Source organism: Drosophila suzukii, chromosome 3, assembly GCF_043229965.1.
Source record: "Drosophila suzukii chromosome 3, CBGP_Dsuzu_IsoJpt1.0, whole genome shotgun sequence".
NCBI lineage: Eukaryota > Metazoa > Arthropoda > Insecta > Diptera > Drosophilidae > Drosophila > Drosophila suzukii.
In genome coordinates, this window is record NC_092082.1 from 36,692,294 (window position 1) to 36,699,919 (window position 7,626).

Sequence of the window (7,626 nt, forward strand, 5' to 3'; positions counted from 1 at the left end):
TCCTCCCGCTTGTCCTCCCGCTTGTCCTGGTGCTTGACCCTCTGGGGGTTGCGCTCACTCCCCCTCCCACTTCCCCTCCCACTTCCCCTCCCCCTCCCCGTATTTATTTATTTTATTGAAATATACTACACAAGTATTTTATCTCTCTTTCTTTTCAGATTTTTTTCGTCTCGCAAACTGGTATAAATATGAGATGTATAGTACTGGGGTAATTCAGAAAGCAGAAGTCAAATTCAGAGCAAGAACTCACTTACACTATTTGAAGAGTCCTTCATCATCAGCATTATAAGCAGCAGCAGCAGCAGTAGCAGCAGCAGCAATATGTCTGACTTTGGAGAACAGTTTAACGAGCTTGGGGCCGTCTCTCTGCCCCCAATAAAGAGTGTTAAGGCTCTCCCGTTTGACACACCGATTGTGATAAAGAACGCTGAAGTGAAGCAGACACGCTTCGGCGCTAAAATTATGCTCACACTTGAAGATTTTGTGGTGTTCTTACCAGAACGCTTTAGTACTCTGTCATCGCAAGCTGTGGAGCACATGGCGACGGGGGGCTACAAGCTAGTCAAACTTAAATCAGAAGGGGATAATTATATTTTAAATTTTTGTAACGAATAAGAAAAAAATAAAATAAACTTTTTTTATAAATATTTAAAACAAAACAAAAACAAAAATGGGTGATGCTTTACATAACAATAACAATCCTGGGCCTAGTAACACAAATCCTGTCGCTAGTGAAATACGATATTGTGATGTCTGTAATCTAAATGTTGCTAAAATTAGTTGGTCGCATCACTTACGCACCAACTTGCATAAACAATTATCTGGTGCGCAAATAAGTGATAACTTGCGGTGTATAAGAAGTGCATTTCGGAATCGTGTTGAAACTTATATAATCACAAATCCAAATAAAGAATGCTTGGATATCAATTTATTTCAACAATCAATCAAAGAAGCTCAAAAAAAACATGTCAATATCAAATTTAATTTTGAACAATTCTGTAATTATGTTTTGATTAAAGAGAGTGAAGATCATTGTGAAATCAATCTAAAGTCATTTCAAACAAAAATGCAAGTCTTAAATCCAACAATGAGTCAGACTGAAAATCTAAATGAAATAATCAAAAATTTAAATGACTATATAAAAAGTGAGATGAGCGAGTTTCAAGAACGAGACAGTGGTTGGTCCCTAATTGAAATAGTTCATTTAGAAGTTAATATAAATAAATATCAGCTAATAAAGGGCTCGAATTTCATTGGTTTACCAAGAGAAATAGTAAACAGAAAAGCCTGCATCAACGTGCAAAATAGAGACGAATATTTTTTTAAATGGGCATTTATATCGGCTTTTGTGAAATTACCTTGTAATAAGAATCTACCCAATCAATATAAACGTAAAGGCATTTACAACATTGGATCGGATATAATAAATATAAATAATAAATCATTAAATTTTAGTGGATTAAAATTCCCCACACCGGTCGACAGCATAAAAATATTTGAAGAAAATAATCCTGAAATTAGTATAACTGTGTTGGGTGTAGACAGCGATGAAAAGACAATCATCGGTCCATATTATTTAACTAATAATAAAACTGACAACGTTTTACACACTATATATCTACTACTTCTCGAGAAGGATGACAAATATCACTATGCTTGGATTAAAAATATTTCCAAGTAAGTATTAAATTAGAAAATTAAAAAATAAAAAAAATTATATTTATTTCTTTGATTCTCCATTAGATTACTTCGCAAACAAATAACGAAAAGTACGAGGAAGATTCATCTATGCAATGGCTGTTTTCTTTATTTCTACGATAGCGACAAACTGGAACGACATATTATGGAGTGTAATAGAATTATAACTGAGATGCCTACAAATGAAACGGCGACTTTAAGATTTAAAAATTTAAAAAATCAATTAGATGTTCCTTTTGTAGCATATGCTGATTTTGAGTGTATTTTAGAAGGGATGAATCTGAAAACTTCGGATAACATAAATTTGATTCAAAAGCACATACCGTATGCATATAGTTATTATATAAAGTGTTCATTTGACAATAGTTTGGATATATATCGAATATATTATGGTGAAGATTGTGCAACACATTTTGTTGAGAGCATATATAATGATTGTTTAGTGTTATATCAAAATCACTTAAATGTAACGATACCCTTATATCCGCTATCAATGGAGCAACAAAAAATAATTGACTTAGAACAAAATTGTAGTATATGCGGTAATATTTTAACTGAACAATCTAAAAGAGTTCTAGACCATTGTCACTTAACAGGCAAATATAGACGTGTAGCACATAATAATTGCAATTTAAACTATAAATTAGCAAAATTTTTCCCAATATTTTTCCATAATCTCTCGGCATACGATGCTCATTTATTTGTAAAAGAATTAATTAAAATTCCTGGTGATATTTCTATAATTCCGCTAAACAAAGAGTTTTATATTTCGATCTCAAAGAAAATTTATATAAATCCCAATGAAACGTTAGAACTTCGATTTTTAGATTCATTTAGATTTATGCCTTCCAGTTTAGACAGCTTAGCCAGTTATTTAAAAGAAGAAAATCTAACCACAATAAAGTCATTTTTCACGGACCCGAACAAATTTCAAATGGTTAAACGTAAAGGCATATTTCCGTATAGCTATTTAAATTCAGTTGAACGCTTGTCAGATACACAATTACCGTTGCGCGAAAATTTTTATAACCAATTAACTGATAGACACTGTTCTGAAGAGAGTTATCAGCACGCTCAAAACGCTTGGAATGCCTTCGAGTGCACAAATTTATTAGATTATTTATTATTATATTTGAAAGTAGATGTGCTGTTGCTATGTGATGTTTTGGAGAATTTTAGAACAGTATGTAAAAAAATCTATAATTTAGATCCTTGTCAATATTATACAACTCCTGGTCTATCGTGGGATGCTATGTTGAAGACAACTAAAATTGAATTAGAACTACTCACAGATATTGATATGTATAATTTTATAATGAAAGGTATTAGAGGTGGTCTTGTTCAATGTAGTAAACGTCATTCTATTGCAAATAACAAATATCTAAATAACGATTACGACTGTGAGAAAGAATCAAATTATATTGTATACTTAGATGTTAATAATTTATATGGGTATGCTATGTCACAAGCTATTCCGTATAAAAATTTTAAATGGCTAGAAGAAACAGAAGAGGGAAATTTTGAAAATTTTGATTTAAACACGTGCGTAGATGATCAACCAATTGGTTATATTTTAGAGGTCGATTTGGAATACACTGAAAACTTACACAGCCAGCACAATGATTTACCATTTTGTTCGCAGAACAAAAAAAATGAAAATATGCAACAATCAAAATTGATTGCAGACTTGACAAACAAATATAATTATATAATTCACTATAGAAATTTGCAGCAATGTCTTCGACATGGACTGATTTTAAAGAAAATTCATCGAATATTACAATTTGAACAATCTGATTGGCTTAAAAAATATATTGATTGTAACAATCATCACAGAACATTGGCTGTTAATGATTTTGAAAAGAATTTTTTCAAACTGCTAAACAATGCAGTCTATGGCAAGACAATGGAGAATGTCGACAAGAGAAAATCAATTAGATTAGTGTCCAGGTGGGAGAGTGATGGTAAAAAATTGGGAGCTAGAGCACTTATCTCAAAATTTAATTTTAAGAATATATTGCAATTGGCCGATGATTTCTTTGCAATTCAAATGAAAAAAGTGCATGTTGTCTATGATAAGCCTGTCTACATTGGCTTCACCGTTCTAGAATTATCAAAATTTAAAATGTACAATTTTCACTATGACTATATGAAGCCGAAATATCAAGAAAATATAAATTTAATGTATATGGATACTGATTCTTTTATCTATGATATTAAGACTATAGATTTTTATGATGACATTCGTTTTGAAATTGATCAGCATTTCGATACTTCAGAATATGATAAGGATAATGTTTTTAAATTACCATTGATAAACAAAAAAAAATTAGGTATGATGAAAGATGAGTGCAGGGGGGATATAATAAAAGAATTTATTGGACTCAGAGCTAAAATGTATTCAATACAAGTCTCTAATATAAATAATGCTGAAACAACGGAGATCAAAAAAATTAAAGGAGTAAAGGCGAGTGTGACCTCAAAATTAACTATTAACGATTTTCGAGATTGCTTGTATAAAAAAAATAAGCAAGTTGGAACAATTTCCTTTTTTAAATCGAAATTACATCAAATTTATACGCAAGAGTATACAAAAGTCACCCTAAACTATTTAGATGATAAGCGATATATAAAAGAGAATAATATAGACACACTTGCATGGGGTCACAAAGATATAGCCTACTAAGTTAAGCTAAAAATAAAAAAAATTGTCTTTTTTGCTTTTAAAAAATATATTACATTTTATTTTTTCGAAATAAAAATTTTAAACATAAATGACCACAGTTATATGTATTGAATTTTTGTTCATTTCTATAGTTATATTCAATGGGTGGTTTTAAATATTTCACAATTTCAATGGGCGGTTGCAAATCACCAAAACTATCATAGTATTCTTTATAATTTCTATTCTTGAAATATGCTACCCAATGCGTACCACTACCGCTTTCGTTATCTAAATTAATTATCCCACATTCGTTGGTCCATGGTTTCTTGGGGAGACGATCACTTATAAAAACACCACGAAAGTGTCTAAAATGCTGTTTACCAAAATCAATTAAATCAATATCGGTAAGTGCTTGTTTGGGTAGCATATTTATTAGTTTTTTGCTGAATATGGCTTATAAAATAGTCCATATCCTTTCTTATAAGGTTTCAAGAAAAGTCCTTTTCCCATCGCAATTGATTCCATATAGCGGTTATGACGTGTCGCTTCGGCTAATTGTTCTTTACCATTTTTGACAGCGTTTATTGCTTTAGCAACAGCAGATCCACCACTAGCAAGACCACCAACTGCACCAAGTGCAGTCAATATTGGTATCAACGGTAGGAATCCTCCAATTTTTGGTAATGGTATCACCCTCGGAATATTGGAGATATTATTCGCTAGACCTCGTCTTCGTCCTCGTTGTCTTCGATGAAAACTAGGTGGGATTGATTGTTGAGATATCTGAATTGCTTCATCGATACTCGTAGGATTTCTTCGTTTCAAAATTCGCTTCGTTTGACTCACAATGCTTGCGAATGATTTTTTTCTTGTTTGTCGATGACGTCGACGTTGTTTTTTTTTATTACTAGCTGGTTTCCTCTTACGTTGACGTCGATGAGATTTGTTTTTAGACATACCTAGACCGAATTTAACTTTTGTTTTCATAGCGTTAGTCACAAACCAAGCAGCAGAACGTTCTTTTAGACCGCTATCTTTTGCTTGAAAACGTTCCCACGCTCTATCACCTAACATATCATCGGCCTGATGACGATTTTTCAGGTCTTTGAATTGTGAATATGCAATATCGTGCTCTCGACACGCTGCATCTAGCGGATTAATCCCTTTGTCTCCACGTTTCAAACGCTCTGCAAGTTTTGTGCCTGATATCCTGACAAATGAAGTTCAATTGGTAGTTTGTTAATCAAGTTGTTAACGAGTCCACTACCAATTCGATACTGATATGAATTTAATTTATGTTTATAATTTATACGCATTATTGCATTTCCTTTTTTTTTTTTTTGTTTTTTGTTTATGACTATTCTGTTTCAATGACAATCGTATATTAAACAAAACCGAAATATATACTCAAATATTTATAGTATTTTCATTAGTAGTTGTAAAAATTTGTGCAATAAAACAACCACAACAACAACAACAACAACAATAGGAACAACAACAACAAAATGAGATTTATAAAACAAACCAGACAAATTAAAGTTCGAAATGTCGATCAAATTTGTGGTGAGGGGGATAGGAGTGGAAAAATTACACATAGCCCATTGTTACCGAATTCGATACGCGCTCTAATTGTGGGGCCATCTAATTGTGGAAAGACAAACGTAATGATAAGTTTGATCGAAAGTCCCAATGGACTTAAATTTCAAAATATATACATTTATTCAAAATCGTTGTATCAGCCAAAGTATCAATATTTAATGAAATTGATTAAACCAATTAAGGGGATACACATGTTCACGTTTTCAGACAAGGAAAAAGTCGTCAGTCCAGAAAGGGCTAGACAACACTCAATAATGATATTTGATGACGTAATCTGTGATAAGCAAACAGCAATAAGGGATTATTTCTGTATGGGTCGCCACAAACACATAGACTCCTTCTATCTATGTCAAACTTATACAAAAATACCAAAACATTTAATACGTGACAACGCTAATTTGGTTATAATTTTTAAACAAGATGAAATGAATATTAAACATATTTACAATGATCATGTTATAGGCGATATGACTTTTAAGCAATTTATAAAAATTTTTGAGGAATGCTGGAAGCAAAAATATGAATTTGTTCTCATAAGTAAAGATAATGATATTTATAAAGGACGATATAGAAAAGGATTCGATAGTTTTATACATCTATAATCATCATCATCTCTCGATCAGCTCTGGATCAGCTCGGCATCAGCTTTGAATCAGCTCTGGATCAGCTCTGGATCAGCTTCGGATCAGCTTTGGATCAGCTTTGGATCAGCTTTGGATCAGCTATATATATATATATATAATATCATATATTTTACTAGTAAATAATTGGTTTTTAAACAAACAACAACAACAACAACAGCAGCAATGGTGAAATCAAAAAATAAGACTAAAGTGTTGGATGATCTGATTCAAACCAGATTGTTGTTGACACAAAAATTGAAGAGCATGAAGTCGAATGAAATGGATCGAATTAAAATAAATGGAAAATACCTTTAAATCAATTACAAAACCTTTGAATGTGATTGCGGAAAATTTTCTAAAAAAGAACAAGAAGGCAAATAAATACAACGTTGAGAATCCGACTAACTCGAACAACAACAACAACAATAATAAGCGTGAACTGATAAAATATGATGATCATCAGCATCGAGGTCGTCGAGAAGGAGAACAACAGCAGCAGCAGCAACAACAACAACAACAACAACATGTTAAAATGCTTAAACACAAAAGACGATACTCTCCAAAGAGGGTTATGCGAAGAAGACTAGACAACACCGACAACACAAACAACGATTTGGAGATAAAAGTGAGAAAATTTAAATCCTATAATGCAAACAGAAGGAAAAGAAGACCTTATTAACGAAGAAACATCCAGCATGAGGATGCTGCTGCTAATGATGATGATGATGCTAATGTGTTTGATATGGAATTTAATCGTCCGCAAATAACGAGTTTTCCATTAACCAACAACAACAACAACAACAACCCACCCGACTTGATAGATACTTCCAACGATATCCTATCAGACTATACTTCATTTTTGGATAGTCAAAGAGCAAAATACTCTAATTTATTAGAAAAAAACAGTCCTGCACACACACAAAAACGGGTGAACGATGATGACCACAATGCAGTAGTTAGTAGTAGTACATCTGCTGCTCTCCCTCTCCCTCTCCCTCCTGCTCCCCCTGCCCCCCCAGCTCACCCTGCTGCTGCTGTTGA

General features: G+C 32.6%; 1 long non-coding RNA gene across 1 annotated transcript; it reads left to right on the plus strand.

Moving 5' to 3' along the window:
- Positions 1-1,032: 1,032 nt before the first annotated feature.
- On the plus strand, positions 1,033-2,109 carry LOC139353223 (uncharacterized). The gene is made up of 2 exons (XR_011604397.1): positions 1,033-1,677; positions 1,744-2,109. It is a non-coding gene; the product is annotated as an uncharacterized lncRNA (long non-coding RNA).
- The last annotated feature ends 5,517 nt before the right edge of the window (positions 2,110-7,626 follow it).